Here is a 21,945-nt window from a genome sequence, read left to right as displayed (position 1 = left end):
ATCTATCTGCCATGAAGTGATGGGACTGGATGCCGTGATCTTAGTTTTCTGAATGTTGAGCTTTAAGCCAACTTTTTCACTCTCCTCTTTCACCTTCATCAAGAGACTCTTTAGTTCTTATTCACTTTCTGCCATAAGGGTGGTGTCAAGATGGCTAAATAGCATCACTGACTCAACGGACATAAATTTGAGCAAACTCTGGGATATAGTTAAGGACAGGGAAGCTGGCATGCTGCAGTCCATGCGATTGCAAAGAGTCAAACACAATTTAGCGACTGAACAACAACAACATATGCGTTCTATTGATGGTGATTAATTGTGTATTTTTGTAATGTTTATTATTTTGGCAAAGAATATATATTCCAGTTAGAACAATAGCTTAACAAAATAAAATGACAATGCATGGGTAGTATGTCTCTATCTTCCTACTGGGGTTTGGCCTCTTCCTAGTCTTCATTCTTTGATGAAACTAGATAGTGGTTTCAATAGTGTGTGAATGTAGGCTGATGATCTTAATCTTTTGTTTTTAGGCTAAAGAGTGTTGGTATCTGGAGCCTCCTTCATCTTTACTCTCCAGAAAGTGTGTTTGCTTATTCATTTGAGCACTGGGGATAGACATGGAGACAAAAGTTGGTATTGTGTAAAATTTTTAAAAAATTATTTATTATTTGTTTATTTTTGGCTGCACTGGGTATTCGTTGCTGCATGAGAGCTTGCTCTAGTTGCAGCAAGCAGAGGCTACTCTTTGCCGCAGTGTGCAGGCTTCTCATCGTGGTGGCTTCTCTTGTTGCAGAGCGCCAGCTCTAGGCACACAGGCTCAGTAGTTGTGGCACATGGGCTCAGTAGTTGTGGCGGATGGGCTTAGTTGCCCCATGGCATGTGAGATCTTCCTGGACCAGGGATTGAACCCATGTCCCCTGCATTGGTAGGCAGATTCTTAACCACTGGACCACCAGGGAATTTGGTACTGTTTGACATTTTAAGTGATGTTGTAATGGAGGAAAAAAAAAAAAAAAGTGTTGTATAACCACAAGTGAGAGAATGGGGTCAACACACAAAGAAAATCTTCTAAAAACATTGGTTACGTGAAAATCCCTTTTGTTCTGCTGAGCAAGTAATGATTGGGAAATATAGATGTGAGCCCAAGTTTGGGAGCAAAGATTGAGGGGAATCAAAAATTGTTCCAAAAAATAAAATAAGGAGATTTTGAAGTTTCTAGGACTAATCCAGAAGAGACTTGGGAAAGAGAAGAGACCAGAGGGACAGTTGAGAAAAGAGGTGGGGAGATGGTGTGAGGCCGGGATCTGGGGACAATAGGGTTACAGTAGCCAGAGGGGGAAAAAAAAATCCTGATTGTGGATGACCAACAGATGGACAAGGTATTTCATGTGCAATTTGTTTTTTTTGTTTTTTTTCATTTTGACAGCATGATTCATTCTTTTGTCCCTCACACTTTTTTTGGTAATGCTGCTATAGACATAGAGACTATGTCTTGAAAAAATATTAGTGGTTTGTTTTATTTTACTTTGGATATTTTATATCAGGAGTAAATTTCTATCAGGATCAAAGCAATATCCTTATTCTAGAGCACATGCTAGATGCCAAGATGATCCACAAACTGTACCAATTCACTGGAAGAAGGCGTCTGGAGCCACAAATGACTATGAGAGTGTAAACCTCCTAGGAATTTGCAGAACTCTTTGGAGTAGATGTGGAGATCTAATATTCTATGCAATGGAGTTCCACAATGTGGAATACTAGATCTCAGGAAAACGTCAGGTGACATCCAGGTTACACTATGCAAAACCCCTGTTCAGTGTTCCTTCATGTTTGTTGAATTCACGTTCAGCCTTATGCATTGAGCTTTCTCATTACTTACAAGGTATGATTTGAATGAGCTCCTAGACCTAGCCTACCTGGACTATCTTCTCTCTGACCTAAAAGCCTTATCTGCAACTCTCTTCACCCTTCTAGTCTAGAAAGCACAAATGAGGCATTGTTTCAGCAAAGTCCTACGTACTTTACAGGATTGCCATAGAGATTTTAAAAGATTTTAAAATACTTAGGGCATTTTAAAATGCTATACCAATATAGACATCCATTACTGTGTTATTGTTTTTATTTCTAATAAAGATGATCAGTTTAGTTCAGTCACTCAGTCATATCCGACTCTTTGCGACCCCATGAATCGCAGCACGCCAGGCCTCCTTGTCCATCACCAACTCCCAGAGTTCACTCAGACTCACATCCATCGAGTCAGTGATGCCATCCAGCCATCTCATCCTCTGTCGTCCCTTTCTCCTCCTGCCCCCAATCCCTCCCAGCATCAGAGTCTTTTCCAATGAATCAACTCTTTGCATGAGGTAGCCAAAGTACTGGAGTTTCAGCTTTAGCATCATTTCTTCCAAAGAAATCCCAGGGCTGATCTCCTTCAGAATGGACTGGTTGGATCTCCTTGCAGTCCAAGGGACTCGCAAGAGTCTTCTCCAACACCACAGTTCAAAAACATCAATTCTTTGGCGCTCAGCCTTCTTCACAGTCCAACTCTCACATCCATACATGACCACAGGAAAAACCATAGCCTTGACTAGACAGACCTTTGTTGGCAAAGTAATGTCTCTGCTTTTGAATATGCTATCTAGGTTGGTCATAACTTTCCTTCCAAGGAGTAAGCGTCTTTTAATTTCATGGCTGCAATCACCATCTGCAGTGATTTTGGAGCCCAAAAAAATAAAGTCTGACACTGTGTCCACTGTTTCCCCATCTATTTCCCATGAAGTGATGGGACTGGATGCCATGATCTTAGTTTTCTGAACGTTGAGCTTTAAGCCAACTTTTTCACTCTCCACTTTCACTTTCATCAAGAGGCTTTTTAGTTCCTCTTCACTTTCTGCCATAAGGGTGGTGTCATCTGCATATCTGAAGTTATTGATATTTCTTCCGGCAATCTTGATTCCAGCTTGTGTTTCTTCCAGCCCAGCGTTTCTCATGATGTACTCTGCATAGAAGTTAAATAAGCAGGGTGACAATATACAGCCTCGACGTACTCCTTTTCCTATTTGGAACCAGTCTGTTGTTCCATGTCCAGTTCTAACTGTTGCTTCCTGACCTGCATACAAATTTCTCAAGAGGCAGATCAGGTGTTCTGGTATTCCCATCTCTTTCAGAATTTTCCACAGTTTATTGTGATCCACACAGTCAAAGGCTTTGGCATAGTCAATATGATGCTGCTGCTAAGTCACCTCAGTCGTGTCCGACTCTGTGTGACCCCATAGACGGCAGCCCACGAGGCTGCCCCGTCCCTGGGATTCTCCAGGCAAGAACACTGGAGTGGGTTGCCATTTCCTTCTCCAATGCATGAAAGTGAAAAGTGAAAGTGAAGTCGCTCAGTCGTGTCCAACTCTTAGCGGCCCCACGGACTGCAGCCTACCAGGCTCCTCCGTCCATGCGATTTTCCAGGCAAGAGTACTGGAGTGGGGTGCCATTGCCTTCTCTGAGTCAATATGATAGTAAACATTAAAAAATTTTACCTATAATTATATACCAGGTACACTATGAATTTTCTCATTAATACTAATAACATTTCTATGATTGTCTCTATGAGACAAGAGGTATTATTTGTCTTCTCATTTTAGGGATGATAATAATTACCTAGAGCCAAGAATTGAACACAGTTCTACAGGACTAGAAAATTGTCCTTTTAATGAGCTAAATAATAAATACAGATTAATAACTGGTGTTTTAGAAACTAAATCAGTGATGCTACTTCCCTGGTGGTCCAGTAGCTGAGACTCTATGCTCCCAGTGCAGGGAGCCTGAGTTTGATCTGTGTTCGTCGAACTTGATCCCACATCTTTAGCTGCAACTAAAGATACCACATGCTTCAATGAAGATGGAATATCATGCATGCCATGACTAAGTCCGACACAGCCAAATAAAAAAAAAAAATTGGTGAGAAATACAAACAACTACAGAAAAATGAGCAATGGTTAAAGATAGACAAATAGTTTTTAAATATATGAAAATCACAACAGCTTTACTTAATAATAAAACCATGATTAAATACCATAGCACTAATGTGATTACTAAAGACGAGAAAGCTTAATAACACCTGGTGAAGTTCATAGCAGCAGGCAGAAAAGCAGAAAAGGTGAAGTAAACCAATCAGCTTGATGAGGATCTTGTGAGAAAGAGGGGCTAGAGTCATTTCTGTCAGGTTCTGTTCGACAAGTAAGTTCACAGAAAAAAGAGAGATCCTGCCACCCCAGGAGTTCATAGTCTGGTGGGAGGACACAGATACATAAGTGAAAGTGCATGATACAGACTGTGAAAAGAGTACGTTCACAAGGTAAGTCTGAGGAGAAAGGATAGAGAATGGGATTCCCACAGCATTTAGTTTTCCCACACAGCCTTTTAAAGTTATGGTGTGGGAAAGCGTTAAGAGCAAAGCTCCCAGACCAGCCCACTGAAAGATGCCTAGGGATCTCCTTGGTGGTCCAGTGGTTAGCATTTTTTGCTTCCACTGCAGGGCGTGTGGGTTCCATCCGTGCTCAGGGAACAAGATCTGACATGCTTTGTGGCCAAAAATAAATAAATATATAAGTTGTTTTTGTTCAGTTGCTCAGCCATGTCCGACTCTTTGCTACCTCATGGACTGCAGCATGCCAGGCTTCCCAGTCCACTATCTCCCGGAGCTAGAAGTTAACCCAGCTCTAAAGTTAAGGTTGATTCTATATGAATTTAATTGTGCTTATATATATGCTTTGGAGAAGGCAATGGCACCCCACTCCAGCACTCTTACCTGGAAAATCCCATGGACGGAGGAGCCTGGTGGGCTGTAGTCCATGGGGTTGCACAGAGTCAGACACGACTGAGCGACTTCCCTTTCACTTTTCACTTTCATGCATTGGAGAAGGAAATGGCAACCCACTCCAGTGTTCTTGCCTGGAGAATCCCAGGGACTGGGGAGCCTGGTGGGCTGCAGTCTATGGGGTCGCACAGAGTCGGACACGACTGAAGTGACTTAGCAGCAGCAGCATATATATCCTTGATGGGTAAGTTTTGTTATTGGCATATAATCTAAAGCTTTCCTGACAAAAATGTGTATGTTTTGTATTTTCCCTCTGCTTTTCCAGCCATGCTTCCTAGTTTAAAAGGAAAAAAATGCGGACTTCCCTGGTGATCCAGTGGTTGGAGAACCTTGACGTTTCGATCCTTGGTCCAGGAAGATCCCACATACTGCGGGACAACCAAGTCTGTGGCCACAACTACTGAGGCCGTATACTCTAGGACCCATGGTCCACAACAGAAGAAGCCCCTGAAGTGAGAAGCCAGCGCGCTGCAATGAAGAGTAGCTGCAGCTCTTCGCAGTTAGAGAAAGTCATGTGCAGCAGTGAAGACCTAGCACAGCCATAAATAAATAAATATTAAAAATAGAAAAAATGCAACTATTCTTAGAAGCCAAGTGAAATGCAGTAGAGTCATATTTTCAAGAGTAGCAAAACAGAACAATCTCCGCAAGTCTTGAGATTTGACTCAATCTTGCATAGTTTAGTTTTTTTTTTTTACTCCGAGAAAATACCTACTAATCAGTTTTCCCTCTTCTGCAAAAATAAGTAAGCACTTTTATAAGTTGGACTTGAGTATCAGCATTATGTCTGTGAAACAGCTCTCTGGGAGAACCTTAAAAAGGATGTGAAAGCAAAAGAGCTGTCTCTAAGTTAAATTTACATTTTATGATAATTTAGGAATTTTCTGTTCGTGTTTCACTTATGCAGCTGGATTTTGACACTTTTAGGGCTGGGGTCACATGTCAGGTACTTTTGTATTCCCATTCCTCACTCAGAGAAAAGCTGTGGAATGAATGAACAAGCTGGCTTCTGTAGCTTCTCTCTCTTTTCTTTTATCAGCAAATGAGCAGTGCACGCCTGTGTGGAAGGAGTTTTTAAGCAGAACTCATGCATTGTGCAGCTACTGAATGATCAACAGATGCTCAACAATACTGTGACATTGTAAATAAATATTTTTGCAGTGGCAGCTGCTTCTGACAAAAAAAAACCCTAGACATTAAAAAAAAAGCTAGACGTGATGGCCAAAGAATGCAGAAAAGTAAGATAAGTTGTGCCCAGCAGTTAATTTATAAAAATGACTGAGTGAAAACACTAGGTCAATGCCCTTGTAAAAAAAGCTGTCTTAGAAATGAAAGGCATGTCATGCTAGGCATGGCCACAAGGGGGTGCACCAAAGTCAGTCTGAAGGAAGAGAAAAGCGTTTGTTCAGTCGTGTCTGACTCTTTGTGACCCCAATAACTGTAACCTGCCAGGCTTCTCTCTGTCCATGGAATTCTCCAGGCAAGAATACTGGTGAGGGTAGCCAGCCATTCGCTTCTCAGGGGATCTTCCCCGACCCAGGGATATGAACCCAAGTCTTTTGCATTGCAGGCAGATTCTTTACCATCTGAGCCACCAGGGAAGCCTGAAGGAAGAGAGGAGGGGAGGAAAAGCACAGGTCACAGTCTTTGTTATGTTTTCTGTGGAAAAAGCAAGGCAGAGAAAGGCAAACAGATTAGGATATCTGAGTAATTCCAGCAAACCATGGGGGACAGGGCTGTCCCTGTTGTCTGGTATCTGATCTTGGGAAGATTTAGGGCAGGGGAAATGCTGGCCCTGTGTGTGACTGCTGGCTAAAGGAGGTGGCTGGTGGTGCGGAGTTCGAATTGGTTGGTGTATAGAAGAGCTGGGCTCACCAGCCAACATGCTGTTTCCTGTCTCAGGAATTAGCCAGCCCTAAAGGGCAGTCCCTTCCCCAGCCAGCAAAGCCCCCAAAGATGTCAAAACTTCATAAGATATAGAACATATGTATAATTAATGCATAAAATCCAAGAGCTTAAAAGAAATGTTCTGACAAGAAGTATATGAATGAGAAATTTTTACCTATACCCATTAATGTGATACTGCTTTAGGGGTTGTGTTAAATCTGTAAGTTAACTTGAAAAGCAATGCCATCTTCACTACAGTTACTCTTCTTGTCCATGAGTATTTCTCTGTTTCAGGGTTCCTTTATTTCTTTTTATTTCTTTTAATAAGTTTTATAAATTTTCTCTGAGTAACTTTTATTATCTAAGTTATATTATTCCTACTATATTCCTTCTTACTATTATAAATAGGATTAAAAAAGAAGAAAATTTTCTTACTTATATCACTCATATATTAAAGTGAAATTATTTTCTGTGGCTGTATGTATTGTAATATATTGCAAATTTGCAGAGTTAATTTATTGGGATGGCCCAAATGTTCATTCAGTTTTTCTCTAAGATATCAAAAACCTAAATGAAACTTTAGGCCACCCCAGTATTATCTTTAATAGATCTTTAGTTTAAAAAATTTTTTGCTATAAAAACTTGAAAATTTATATAAGTACCCATCACCCAGGCTCAACAATTACTGAAATTTTACCTTATTTCTTCTATTTCCCCTCTCCCATACATTCAGGTCTTTCAGTTCCACTTAAGATGCTCAATAAATTTCCTGTAAATTTTTTCTGGCTCCAGCAAAGTTATTCACATATGGAAAGTTTCTGAATCTCTGGAGTACTTTTTTCCTTTCTCATGTTTTATTGTGCTGTTTTGTTTTTTAATACTTTCCATGCTGACTTTTTGTCTCTGTTCCCAACTTTGAACATAGTGGTATCTATTTAGATTCAGAGTCAACAAAAGAAGGGAGATAATCCTAAAACTGGAGAAGGAAATGGCAGCCCACTCCAGTGTTCTTGCCTGGAGAATCCCATGGACAAAAGAGCCTGGTGGGCTATAGTCCATGGAGTTGCAAGAGTCGGACACGGTTTAGCAACTAAACCAAACCAACCAGTGTGAGTGAGGACTTCCTTTTGTTCTGATTTCTGTCCAATGGCATGGTAATGGAATCTTCCTTTAACATCTGTATTTAGAGGGCAGATTGGTATGGCAGCCTCTTTTCTCAGTTTCCAGCAACTTTTCACTTAGTATACTTCCGCTCTGTTGAAGTTGCATCTCTCCTTTACTCCTTTTGCCTGCTGTTCTATGAGTCTCTAGTACATGAGGAATTGTGGTTTTTATTTATTTATTTATTTTTTGGAATTGTGGTTTTTAAAAAGTGCTGCCAAAGTAAGGTATTTTCCTGTTTCCTCTTCTAACTCTAAATCATGCACAACAAAACAAAAAGCCCCACCTCTAGGTATGAGTATTTTTTCTTTTTCTTCCTAGAATTATTTATTTATTATTGGCTGCACTGGGACCTCGTTGCTGCATGAACATTTTCTCTTGTCACAGTGCACCAGCTTCTCGTTGCTGTGGCTTCTCTTGTGGAGCACGCGCTCTGGGTGCTTCAGTTGCTTTGCGGCATGTGGGACCTTCCTAGACAAGGGCTCAAACCGATTCCCCTGCATTGACACGTGGATTCTTAACCACTGGACCACAGGGAAAACCCTGATTTTTTTGTGGGGGAGGTTGGTGGTGGTGTGGAGAATGGAGATCTTTTAAAAAATTTATTTATTTTAGTTGGATAATAATTACTTTACAATATTGTCAAGGTTTTTGCCATACTTCAACATGAATCAGCCACAGGTACATGATGACCCCATTCTGAAACCCCTCCCACCTTCTCCTCTACCTCATCCCTCTGGGTTGTCCCAGACCACCTGCTTTGGGTGTCCTGCTTCATGCATCGAGCTTGCACTGGTCATCTATTTTACATATGGTAATGTACATGTTTCAATGCTATTCTCTCAAATCATCCCAGCCTCACCTTCTCCCACAGAGTCCAAATGTCTGTTCTTTTTTTTTTTTTCCCAGATCAACATCTTACACTTTATAATACACTCACAAATTTTTACACAAATATGTTTACAAGTACAAAAAGGCAAAGAACCTCAAAGAATCGAAGTAACTGTATCATCGACTACATTCAGTAGAGTTACTACTGTTGTCCCCGTTCTTCATTTAAATCCAGATTCTGCGTTGGGCCAGATGGGAACTGGGTGTCAGGTCCAGTATTTGTGAATCCACCCCCCATGTGGACTCTGCTTTCAGAAGTTGGAGACTGGGTGTAGTTTTGCACACGTCTGGGTTTCAACAGAGCTGAATTGAGATTCCATCTTGTTCCAGGCCAGATCAGCCAGAGGAGAGTCATCCATTGCTGTCTAAGTTTCATTGCTGGTGAAGAATAAGCTCCCCGAAGTTTCGAAGCCAGAATTCATTGTCTGTGTTTCGGCACTGTTCAACTGAACTTTGCTTTCCAGGGCAGGCAGGTTTTTAGCAGTGGAGAGTCTGTCAGTCTGGGTCTCTGTGTCAGGTGAATCAGTACTCATGAAAAAGCTGGAGTGTTTCAGGATACTTCCCAGTGGCAGATGAGGGCTACTGTCTAAAAAGAAGTTCAGGTCCATCTGTGTCTGCATGTCAAACATTTCAAGGCCTAAGAAGCTAGAATTTCCCTTACAACTGTAGGCCTGGGCAGAAGGGTCTGCAAGGAAGAAATCAGTTTGGGTTTCTGTGTCCAGCGATTCCAAGACTGGCTCAGTGGTCATGGTGCTAAGCTCACTCTCTTTGGTTTGTGTATTTGAGGCTGAAAACTCTTCAGTATCAAAATCAACTGCAGGATTCTGGATTGGGCCAGATGGGAGCTGGGTGTCAGGTCCAGTATTTGTGTCAGACAAAAGACTATGATTGTCCACATCTGACCAGGTAGGTTACTTGACAAGATGTTTTCTAGATCACTTAATAAATCCATGGTTTGGGTTTGATTATCTGTCACGTTCTCTGACGAAAGCATACTATTCAGTGCACTGAAATTTGGTGCGGATTTCTCAATATCTTGAGTTAAAGTTTTAGGGTGGTTCTGAGGTAACAAGTCATGAGTTACAGTCTCTGCTACTAAGCTACTGCTTATAATATTGTCTGTAGACACACCATATGATGAATGGACACTCTCAAAAATGTCTCCACACATACAGCGTGGTCCATCTGTACTCAGTCATCTGTTGGACTTCGCATTCCACTGCTCTGAGTTTCTCAGGAGATCCCACCTGGCTGGAAACTGGCATCTATAAACGCATCAGTCTGAGCAATGATAGATGAGGTTACCTTAGAACTGGGCAAAAAAGTCTGACTTTGAACACTAATGTCAAATCAGTTTGTGAACAGGACGACACAGAGGAGTCAGGGCTGGCCCACTGTGCAGATGGCATGAATTGTGGTGTGGTGCAAGGACAGGTCTGTCTGTACATTGGTCAAAGAAATGCTGTTCTTCTGACATGTGTTCCCAAGTTCTTGTAATGGGCTATGCATGCATGCATCGCTTCAGTCGTGTCTGACTCTGTGCGACCCCATGGACAGCAGCCCACCAGGCTCCCCTGTCCATGGGATTCCCCAGGCAAGAATACTGGATTGGGTTGCCACTTCCTTCTTCAGTAATGGGCTAAATGGACTTTTACCCAAGTTCACTTGAACACCTGTGCTAATCGGCTTAACAGCAACAGGATTTACAACTTTTGAAAGAGGGAGGCTCTCCTTGAGAGAGCAGGCCTCCAAATCTAAGGCTGAGGGTCAGGGTTCCAATGGTCAAGGGCAGTAAGTGTACGGCACCAGGGGCGGAGCCCTGATGGTCGACACCCAACACCACAGGCTGGGCCGAGGAGCCGGCTGTAGGCACAAAGACAGGCACAGGAGAAAACTGCACGATGGGGAGTTTAACCAAAGCCACCTTGGGCTTTGGTAAAAGCCACTGCTGAGGGTACCTTGGAGCTGCTGGAAGAGTCTGTTGTTTGCCATTAGAGCTGCAAGAGTCTTAGAGGAAGCCACCAGCTTTATTTCTAAAGTTTCTAGTTCTGGAACGTCTGGTTGTGGAATTGGTTGGTTGCTCAGTGATTCAGCGATCTTCCTGGACAGCTTCCAGCTGCACAGGCAGTTTTCCATTTTCCTTTTCTTACTTGGTGGATCCCCGTGTTCTGCAGGGATCTCATGGCCAGTTCGGTAGCGGGCATAGTGACGGCCACACGTGCACTGGAAGGTCTTGCCACAATCCTCTGCATGTCTTTTCAAGTCCCACTTGGTGCCGTATGAATTGCTGCACTTACTACATTTATGCTTCTTTTAGCATGCACTTTCATACAGTGCTGTTTTGCAAGAGAAAATTGAGAAAATAGTCTGTCAGGGCCTCTAGGGCATCCTTCAATTGGACAACAGTAGAATTTAGGTACAGTTTTCAAATCTTTTCTTATTGTTGGATTTACTGCGCCATCATGCAGAGTACATCGTGAGAAATGCTGGGCTGGATGAATCACAAGTTGGAATCAAGATTGCTGGGAGAAATATCAACAACCCAAGATATGCAGATGATACCACTTTAGTGGCAGAAAGTTAAGAGGAACTTAAGAGTCTCTTGATGACGGTGAAAGAGGAGAGTGAAAAAGCTGGCTTAAAACTCAACATTCAAAAAATGAAGATCATGGCATCCGGTCCCATCACTTTATGGCAAATAGATAGGAAACAATGGAAACAGTGTCAGATTTCATTTTCTTGGGCTCCAGAATCACTGCAGATGGTGACTGCAGCCACAAAATTAAAAGACATTTGCTCCTTGGAAGAATAACTAGGACAAACCTAGATAGTGTATTGAAAAGCAGAGACATCACTTTGCTGACAAAGGTCCGTCTAGTCAAAGCTATTGTTTTTCCAGCCGTCATGTATGGATGTGAGAGTTGGTCCATAAAGAAGGCTGAGCACTAAAGAATTGATGCTTTTGAACTGAGGTGTTGGAGAAGACTCTTGAGAGTCCCTTGCACACAAGGAGCTCAAACCAATCAATCTAAAAGGAAATCAATCCTGAATATTCATTGGAAGGGCTGGTGCTGAAGCTGAAGTTCCAGTACTTCAGCCATCTGATGCGAAGAGCCAACTAATTGGAAAAGACCTTGATGCTGGGAAAGATTGAGGGCTAGAGGAGAAGGGGGTGACATAGGATGAGATGGTTGAATGGCATCACTGACTCAATGGACATGAGTTTGAGCAAATTCAGGGAGATAGCGAAGGACAGTGAAGCCTGGAGTGCGGCAGTTCATGGGACTGCAAAAAGTCAGAGACAACAAAGCGACTAAACAACAATTGTATACTATCAAACCAATCCTGAGAAGTATTGATAAATGGTATCTTTTGCTTAACGGATGCTTCACAAGGTTTGGAGAAATATAGCTCCTGATAGCAGTTCCACAAAAAACAACAATATAAAATGTTAAAAAGGGCTTGAGAGAATGGTTCAGGCCAACAACGTTAAGAGAGCCCTCCTCAGACTGGCCGCTTCCTTTGTGCTTAGATGTAATGTCTGCCTTAGTAATCAGTGAGGGGATGATCTGAAAGTGGGTGATGGCTGTTACATATGAGCTGCAGGCGGTGGCTCTTGACCGGGTGCATGTGGAGCGCGGGGCTGCTGGGCAGGATCTTGCCGCAGCCGCGCACCGTGCACCGGGTGTTGGTCCGCACTGCCCGGGACGGCTCGCCACCGACGGCTGAATGAGCTCCCGGGCGGGCGGCACCGACCCCGCGGGCTGCTGCCTCGCCGCCGGCTGCCTCTCAGCCGCCCGGGGGCACCCCACGGGCCGGAGGCGGCGGCGGCGGCGGCGGCTCCCCTCGCGGCCGCCGGGACGGCCGGGGCGCCCGAGGCGAGAGCCGTGGGATCCGCCGCCGCCCCAGTGGCTGCCGTGGCTCTCGCACCGCGGCCGGATCAGGCTCCAAAAGTCTGTTCTTTGTGTCTCCTTGGCTGCTGGATCTTTGAGAGAGAAACTGTGCACAAGAAATAAGAAGACTGCTCCTTCTAATGGAAAGAAAGGGATATGTTTTGCTAAGGGATTTAAGATTAGCTTATCTAAATCTTTCCTGACCTATCTCAATATCTTCCAAATATAAAGATTAAAAGAAAAAAGCAGCCCTGCACTTAAAAAGAAACCAGGATATTATAAATAGAGAAGGAAGAGGCGCTGTCCTTTGTCCACCAGCTGTCCTGCTTGTGGTCTACATAGTCTTCCACTAAGCAGATGGATGTGGCCGATGGCTGATAATGAATGGTGTCTCCTGAACAATGACTCCGTCCTGTGGTGGTTCTGCCAAGTTTATGACCAGGGCACCTCCTTCTCGTTCCCAAACTATGACTATTACTCATTCTCCCTCAAGGCTGTTACAGCAAAATTAGAGGCTTATTTGTCATTGATTTATTTTTTTCCCTATGACTTAGAAGCTTAGGGAATTCGGTAACTTTTTATTTATCGTCTTTGTCTTGCCTAATACATTTAATAATTCAAAATATTCTTTTGGCTGGATCAGGGCCTAACCACTACTGATTATCTCTGACTCAGTGTACATTTTATCCCAGCTATGCTCAACATCTCACTTAAACACAGTCAGTCTGACCTCTATCTTTTCCTAAGATAAGTTGATCCTGACAATATTCTCTTAAAATTTGTCACCCATTGACTGACCCACATTTTTGTTTTTCCTTATTCATACCCTTCAAGGTAAAAGAAATGCGAACAGAAAATTGTAAACAATCTCCTTTGAGGACATTGCCCAGTTTCCTATTAGGTACAGAGCAAGTTTCCTGACTTGGAAGACCCATGATGTGGAGGTTTGAAGTTCTAGTTTTAGGGTTTCCCTTCTCTCTCTTAACATCAGTTCATTCTTATTTATTACTGTTGTTCAGTCACTAAGTCCTGTCCAACTCTGCGACCCTATCAACTGCAGCATGCCAGGCTCCTCTGTCTTTCGCTGTCTCTTGGAATTTGCTCAAATTCATGTCTACTGAGTCGGTGATGCCATCCCACCATCTTCTGTCATCCCTTTCTCCTCCTGCCTTCAATCTTTCCCAGCATCAGGGTCTTTTCCAATGATTCAGCTCTTTGCATCATGTGGCCAGGGATTTGAAGCCTCAGCACCAGTCCTTCCAATGAATATTCAGGGTTGATTTCCTTTTGGATCATTTTTATATTTTTGTCATTAAATTGCTTTTAGGGACTTCCCTGGGGGTCCTGTGGTTAAGAATCCATCTTCCAATGCAAGGTCATGGGTTCGATCCCTGGAGGGGAAACTAAGATTCCACATGCCGCGGAGGAGCTAAAGCCCAGGCACCACAGCTTGAGAGCTGGAGTGCTGCAACTAGACAAGCCCTCTCACTGCAACTCCTGAGACCCCGTACTCTGAAGCCTGCAACTCACAGCTAGGGAGCCTGCGTACCACAACAGGGACCCAGTGCAGCCAAGAAAAAAAAGACTTTTAAAACCTAATGTCCTGTACTTTATATCTCTTAAATGTTATCTCAAAATATTAATTGGCATTATTACATTAATTTTGCTTTTATATATGTACATCTTCCCTTGCTTCCCAGTGTTTGCCTTCACACTTCATTGCTCCTACTGTGAAGATGGGCACATTAGGCTATTGCAGCTTAATGATTGCAAGTCCTTATTCATAGTCACTGTTCTGTTTAGATAGTGCCTTGCAATTTGCAGAGAGATTTCACACAAATCATTATTATTCACTTGCTCATATGTAAAAAAATATGTCAGTGTCTACTATGTACCAGGTACTGTGCTGGGCCCTGAGATTATAAAGACCAAAGAGACACAGCTCCTGATCTCCAGCAGCTCACAGGCTAAACTGGGAGACCCGTAACACAATAAACAGGATACTGTAGTCAAAAGTAAACTTCTGATAATGGTTTGGTTTTTAAGTAGATCTTTTTAAAACTGAGAAGTGGATATATTGACTAATGGACACTTGGCACTTTTCCCATTTGACAGTTTTATTGTGTGTATGTGTGTGCATGACAACTGAATACATTGGCATTTTAGCTTATAAATTAGTCTCTTAAGAGCGCTTAAGAGAAAACTTAAACTTAACCTCTACTGGATAACTGGACAGCTATAAGGACCTGATCCTTGAATGTGAAGCCTATAATCTGTGACCCTTGGTGATCTATCAAGGCTTACACAAACAGGGGAGCCCAGTCTGGTCAGTCCCCTGTTCCTGCTTTACTTCTCAACATTGGCCAATAATGCCAATAAACAAAGGATTCCTGTAAAAGGTAAAACTTTCTTCTTCTTTGCTGGCACTTGTGTTGTAACTCACACATAAGGAGTTGAGCCTTTTCCCGTGCTGCTCTGTAACATTGGCATCATTCAAAGTGGAAATGGATTCTGATGGCGTAAGTGTTATTTCCTGGGCAATAAACATCTTGAATAGAGAAGTGAGTCAGCAGAGCCCATGAAACTGATGAACGAAGATTAGTCACAAGGACAGTGGAGCTGCTTCATCTGAATATAACTTTCTCTGCAGATCCCCTTGAAACTGGATGGAAGTCCCCACACCTCTTGCTCAATTCAGCAGCTGCGAGGCAGAGCTAACGCAGTAGTAATCTGAAAATACCGCAGTGATAGCTGTAGCTATTTGGATAATCAGTAGTTAATCCATTTTAATTTGAACTTTTTCTTTATAAGCTTTTAAAATTATGAATTATTAGGAATATTGTAATATCCATTCATGGGCTTCCCAGGTGGTGCTAGTGGTTAAAAAAAAAAAAAACCCTTCTTGCCAATGCAGGAAATGTTTAAGAGAAGCAGGTTTGATCCTTGGGTCAGGAAGAGCCCCTGGAGGAGGGCCTGGCAACCCATTCCAGTATTCTTGCCTGGAGAATTTCATGCAGAGCCTGGCAGGCTACAGTCCCTGGGGCTGCAAAGAGTTTGACACAACTGAGTGCCTGAGCAGAGAGCATCCAATTATAAGGAGAGATGATTAAGAAAATGACTCAGAACCATAGCAAAAACTAAAAGCTGTTTCGTTCTAACTTGGGAGTGCTTTGGAATGAAGCAGTCCTGTGCTCTCAGAAAAAAATATGAGGAGCTGGTAAGATTTGGCGTGACTGCTTTGAATGTCAGTAGGACTAGTTTGGAATCTGATTACCTATCTCAAGGTCTCAGAAAAGTTAAAAGCTACCTTATTTCTTTTCTTCATTGCAAAGGAAAAGTCAGCTTTAATTTCAAACCTGAATTTTTGCACTGGGGACACAGAAATGTTATTTCTCAAGTTCTAAGGGCAGAAATTTGAGATTTTCTGCAGCTTCTTGACTCTAATGGAGGCAGTAAACCACTTACAGCGGAAATTACCCAAAGAAATCACTTGACTGGCCTTCCCTGACTATGGAATTGTGGCTTCTTTCTCCATTGCTCAAGGGAGAGAGTTTATAACAACATCTTCCCTCCCCTCTTGCAATTTCCTTAGTGTGCCTGGTTCTTGGGTGGGGGGTGGGGGGTGGAAAATTTATATGTGAAACTCAGGATAAGCACCAAGAGTCCAAACTTTGCCCCAGCGTTCAAGGTTAGGGAGTGCAGTGGGAAAGAAACGGCATGGCTGACCTAAGACTTGGTGGCAGCTAAGGCCCAAATTTCCAGTTCCCTGCTATAAAATAACCATGGTGGCTGGAGACGCAACTAGTGAGCTGGCCTCAGTGCTGGTGGAGTGAGGAGGTGAAACTGATGAGGCCAGTCCTGGAAACTGGCCTCATCAATTTTTTCTGGGGTCAGGTTTGCCTCCCGGGAAGTAGTTGCTGCAAAACAGCTGTCATCTGGCGAACCTCTGAGTGAACTGCACACGGAGGCAGGAGCTTGCCCTCTCTCTAGGAACTCCAGTCTAGACTGCAGCGGCGGATGGAAAGTCCCTCAGGCCTTCCTCGTGGCATCGGTATGACTAGCTCCCAGAGGAACCCTTCCAGAGTCAGCTGATCTGCTGGTGACAGAGGAACCCTCCAGCTGCTCATGTCAAGAGAGTTTCCGTCTCTCCTTCCCTCTCTTCGTACACTATCTTTGCACAGGGTTCCTGAACCCTTATGGGAAGCAGAAGGCATTGGGGAGACTGAACTAGACTTGCATTTGGGAGGGTGAGAATTGGATTTTAAGGGGAGGGCATTGTTCACTCCAACTGTGCAGTTAGATAGGATTTACACATATAAGGACAAATAAACATTTTAAATGATGCTTCATTCTCCTTGTGAAAAATACAGGCAGATGTCCCTCCTCCCTTTTCTTAGAGCATTTACTTTAGAAAACTGGTAAGTTCTTTCTCTGTCTCTCTGAAATATATGCAAGCACTTTTAAAAGTTACATAAGTCTTTTGCCACGTTTATGACCCAGGGGTGTCTTTCTCAAGGGCTTGGGGCCATGCCTTTGAAATGTAAACATCCATGTTTTCATTTCCCTATTCCAGTTTCTGTGGACAGTAAGAACCTGACTTCTGTGGGCACCTCCCTCCCAGTTGCAAAAATACCTCCTGTCATAAAGATTGAGGTTTATTTTTCTTTATATAAAACCAGTTAGCTAATATAGATGGTCACCCCAATTATCAGGTGAATTGAAGATGAACGATGTGTAGCAAAGGGTGCTCTCTTTGAGTCCTCTTACTAAAGACTGGTTATTGCTTATCTTTTTAAAATCATTAACACTATTGCTTATCCTGAGAACATGTATGTGATGGTGAGATTTCTTTCTGTCTTCGTAATCTTTTAGCAGATTCCCTAGGGTGTGCATCACATTTTTGTTTAATGCTTATTCAATAGTGAAAATATTTTCTTTTTCTCCCTTTGTGGAGAGGTTTTCTGGGTTGGGAGAAAATTTTGTTTTAATTATACTTTGGCAACATATACTAATGCCACAACTCAAAGGAACAACAGATGTGAAGAAAGAAAAATTTACATCTTCTGGACCCTCCCCTCCAGAAGGACTGACTTCTAATTAATTCATCTCAGACTTTACAAGAGAGCTGCTGCCTTATCTTTTTTTCCCACTTTGTCTCTTCTTTTCTCCCTCAGTTTTTTTTTCACTTTCTTATTTTGCCTGTCTCTCTTTTATCCTGTTAAAAGATTAACTTGCAGCATAAGGTAAAATTGGGACTTCCCTGGTAGTCCAGGGGTTAAGAATCTGCCTTCCAGTGCGGGTTTGATCGCTGGTGGGGCGACTAAAAGCCTACGCGCTAGAACCATAGCCTGCGCGCTCTAGACCCGGTACCACAGCCGGACAGAAGCCCGCACACTGCAGCGAAAGACCCCTCACGCCTCAGTGAAAATCCTACATGCTTCAGCTAAGACCTGACGCACATAAATAAATAACTAAATATTGAATGGCTCCTACAGATACATAAATGAATACATATTAAAGACTTTATCCTCTCCATTAATCAGTGAGGGAACCAGAAAGAGGTAGCAACTGGCTCAAAGGACAGACCATTTTTTATTAAAAAAAATTTTTTTTTAACTTTTTATTTTGTATTGGGGTACAGTTGATTAACAATGTTGTGATAGTTTCAGGTAAAGAGCAAAGGGACTCAGCCATACATAGACATGTACCCATTCTCCCTCAAACTCCCCTCCCAACCAGGCTGCCGCGTACGTAACATTGAGCAGAGTCCCATGTGCTATGCAGTAGGTCCTTTCCGGTTATCCATTTTAAATATAGCAGTGTATACATGCCCCAGCTCCCAAACTATCCCTAGCCCTCATTTCCCCTCACCCCTACTGGCAACCATAGGCCATTTTTAGATCAAGAATGTTGAAATAAATGTACAAATGGTAGCAAAGTTGTTTTTCTGGAAGGGAAGAGGGAAGTAAAGTGCTCTTCCACTAGACAGGACAGAACATGCATGTTCAAAGACAAGAATTATTTTGTGTTGCTATCAGTTATGTACAGCTTACAAAGTGGCAAAATAGCTCCCATAGAATTGGAATCAGATAACTAGCGATGTCTCCTTAAGGCAATGCAGTTTGATATGGAAACAAGCTAAGTGTCCATCAGGGGATGAATGGATAAAAAAGATGTGGTATATATGTTACAATGGGATATTATTTGGCCATAAAAAAGAATGAAATCTTGCATTTGGGGCAACATGGATGGACCTTGATGACATTATGCTAAATTAAATAAGTCAGACAGGGAAAGACAAATACTGTATGTCCTCTTTATATGTGGAGCCTAAAAACAAACAATAAGAAAATCCAAGTTCATAGATACAGGGAAAAGATTGGCGGTTGCCAGAGATGGGGGTGGGGTGGGCAAAATAGGTGAAGGGGGTCAAAAGGTACAAATATCAAGTTATAAGCTGAATAAGTCATGGGGGTATAATGTATAGCACAGCAACTGGAGTTAATAACACTGTATCACATATTTGGAAATTGCTAAGAGAAATCTTCAACGTTCTCACCACAGGAAAAAAATTCTGTAACTATGTGTGGTGACAGATGTTATCTAGCTTTATTGTGTGATCACTATATAAAGTGATCTTATACTATAAGATCTACACTATATACACAATATAGACAAGTAGTGAATCATTGTATTTTATATCCAAAACTAATATAATGTTGTATATCAATTAAGCCTCAATAAAACAAGACAGTGCAGTTTTCTACTAAATACAGTTTTTCCCCCTATGGTCTTATTCTTCTTACCGTAAGAAAATTAAACAAAGCACATGTGATGACATTTTTGAGAAGCTGGCAGTATGTAATAATTGTTTCCTCTTTTTCTCTACCAAAACAAGTATTTTACTTTAAGTCTAATTAAAAATCATCTATTCCAGGAAGAGTTCTCTGATTAATCTTACCTAACTGGACTTCCCTGTTTCTGCCTTCATCATCGGTAAACACTTTTGAGTGTGTGTTTAGTGTACTATTGCTGCGTCTGACGCTTACTGTCAGCATAAATAACTGAAACTCTGTAAGAGCACGAATAACAGCAATAGTTATTTATTGAGATTACCAGTTAAGGTAAAAAAAAAAGTGAAGCAATTGCTTTTCTTCAGTTTCAAGAAATAGCCTGCCTAATTAAAACAAACAAGCATAACAATTTTAAAAGCTAAAGGCACTAAATTAATGAATGATATTGGCTTATTTAGATCCAGTTTATATTGTTTTATTTCTTTGCTTTTAACATTCTTCAACTATATATATTTCTCGTAGAGACAGGTTTCTTAAAAGCAGGTTCTGTGTCTCGTTCATCTTTGTATTCCAAGCACCGAGTACAATGCACATTGTGGTGCTTATTAATATCCCGCAAATGACTAATTCCCTGACTACGTTTCTTGAGGGCAGAGATCTCACCTGCTTGTTGCTCTGGCATGCTCAGTGGAGGCTGGCTTGCGTTCCCTTCCTAATCTCAGTTAATCTCTTTATTTCAAAAGTTTTTTCTTCTCTCCTTGCGGCCATGGGATGTCCAATAAATAATGTAGTGATTTATGGGAACAGGCGTGATGACCTCTCAGCTACTTCCGGCTGAACGGGGGCAGAGTCAATTTTTTCGTATTAGAGGACAGAATGTCACGGATTTTCATTTTAAAGAATTCTTGAGTCCAGGCTTAGCCTTAGTATTCTGTATTATGAAAACAGAACCTCAATCTTTGATTGCTTTGTCATAGCACTTGGGCAAACATTTGAAAATTAATACAAATAGCATAGGCCAGGGAACTCTGCAACGTTACATGGCAGCCTAAATGGGAGGGGAGTTTAGGGGAGAAGTGATACCAGTGTATGTATGGTTGAGCCCCTTTGCTATCCACCTGGAACTGTCACAAAATTGTTAATCAGCTGTACTCCAACAGAAAATAAAAAGTTTTTTTTTTTTTCTTTTAAAGACAAGCTACAAGGAAGTATCATACTATATGGGGAATATAGCCAATATTTTGTAACAACTGAGAATGGAACATGACTTTTAAAAATTATATAAAAATAAAAATATTAAAAAAAGAAAATTAGTAGATTTACTACGATGAGGATAATGATGAAAATTTACCATTGTAATATTCCTTGAAAGAAACCTCCTATTCCAGATGGCAACCAGGAAAATAAATTCTTGAGTGGGTTCTCTTTATGTACATTTTGTAACCAAGTAGTCTTTTGAATTATTCTATTTACTTGGGTTCCTACAGGGATATTAATATGTACATAACAGAAGCTATTGTCTACTATACATATGTCTTTTTGTTTCATCATTTTTTTCTTTTGCTAAAATATAATTTAAAGCAATTTTATCATATAGTATTATTCTGGCAAAAAGAAAAAAAAAATCTAGTGCCTTCTGCTGGAAGACTACTGCTTGAACTATCTCATTTGTTTTACCATTCCTAAAGAGTTTCACAGTTGTTATAAGAGAAGACCTGGAGACCATAAGGATGCGTTTGGCAGCTGTTTGAAGGGACTGTTTTGAAAGTGGGTTGTGGTCTCCTTGAGCCTGGTACAGTTCAGAAAATTCAGTTTCTCAGTAATACAGTAAAGTATCTGAAACTATGTCCATAATAGCCACTCAGCTCTATTTTGGATGCCTGGACCACAATTATTCCTTTTTGATTTTAAAAAATACATTTTTTCTTCGATGGTTAAAGCAAATGTACAATGCATGTTTAATAGGCCACAAAACATGCTGCCTGGTGAGCATAAATGTTAAGTTAAATGATGTATAAGCCAAAACGACTTACCCATATCTCAATATGTGAAAATTTCCTCTACCATTTCTCCTTTTGATTGCAAATCTTTCAATGGGGAGCACTAATAATCAAAGTAATTGTTCCTCAATGCCAGAGTGGTTGTTACCTGCTTTGGGTCCATAATGTCTCTTGGTGTTAAGCCTTGTTTTTTTGTTTATAAATATTTGCCTAGTCACCTATGTTGGGGGAAAACTAATCCAGACACAGTGAACAAACACAGAGGTATGCTAATGGGGAAACATTTTATAGGCTATGTATGTTTTATCAGTGATACCAAATTGTGACACAAACACGGTACATATGCTTTAACAGCAGACTTTAAGTAAGCAGCGGTACAGCCATAAGGAGTCATAGCCTGCAAAAACTTCACTAGAGAACTTTTTTTCATCTTGAACATTGGATAAGAA

General features: G+C 41.6%; 1 long non-coding RNA gene and 1 pseudogene across 1 annotated transcript; one reads left to right on the top strand and one right to left on the bottom strand.

Moving 5' to 3' along the window:
- Positions 1-3,515: 3,515 nt before the first annotated feature.
- Positions 3,516-6,088, top strand: LOC123329823. The gene is made up of 2 exons (XR_006545414.2): positions 3,516-4,348; positions 5,136-6,088. It is a non-coding gene; the product is annotated as an uncharacterized LOC123329823 (long non-coding RNA).
- Positions 6,089-9,060: 2,972 nt separating this feature from the next.
- On the bottom strand, positions 9,061-21,533 carry LOC102401978 (annotated as a pseudogene).
- Between the last annotated feature and the right edge of the window lie 412 nt (positions 21,534-21,945).

Source organism: Bubalus bubalis, chromosome 16, assembly GCF_019923935.1.
Source record: "Bubalus bubalis isolate 160015118507 breed Murrah chromosome 16, NDDB_SH_1, whole genome shotgun sequence".
Lineage (NCBI taxonomy): Eukaryota > Metazoa > Chordata > Mammalia > Artiodactyla > Bovidae > Bubalus > Bubalus bubalis.
This window is presented reverse-complemented; position numbering and strand designations above follow the sequence as displayed.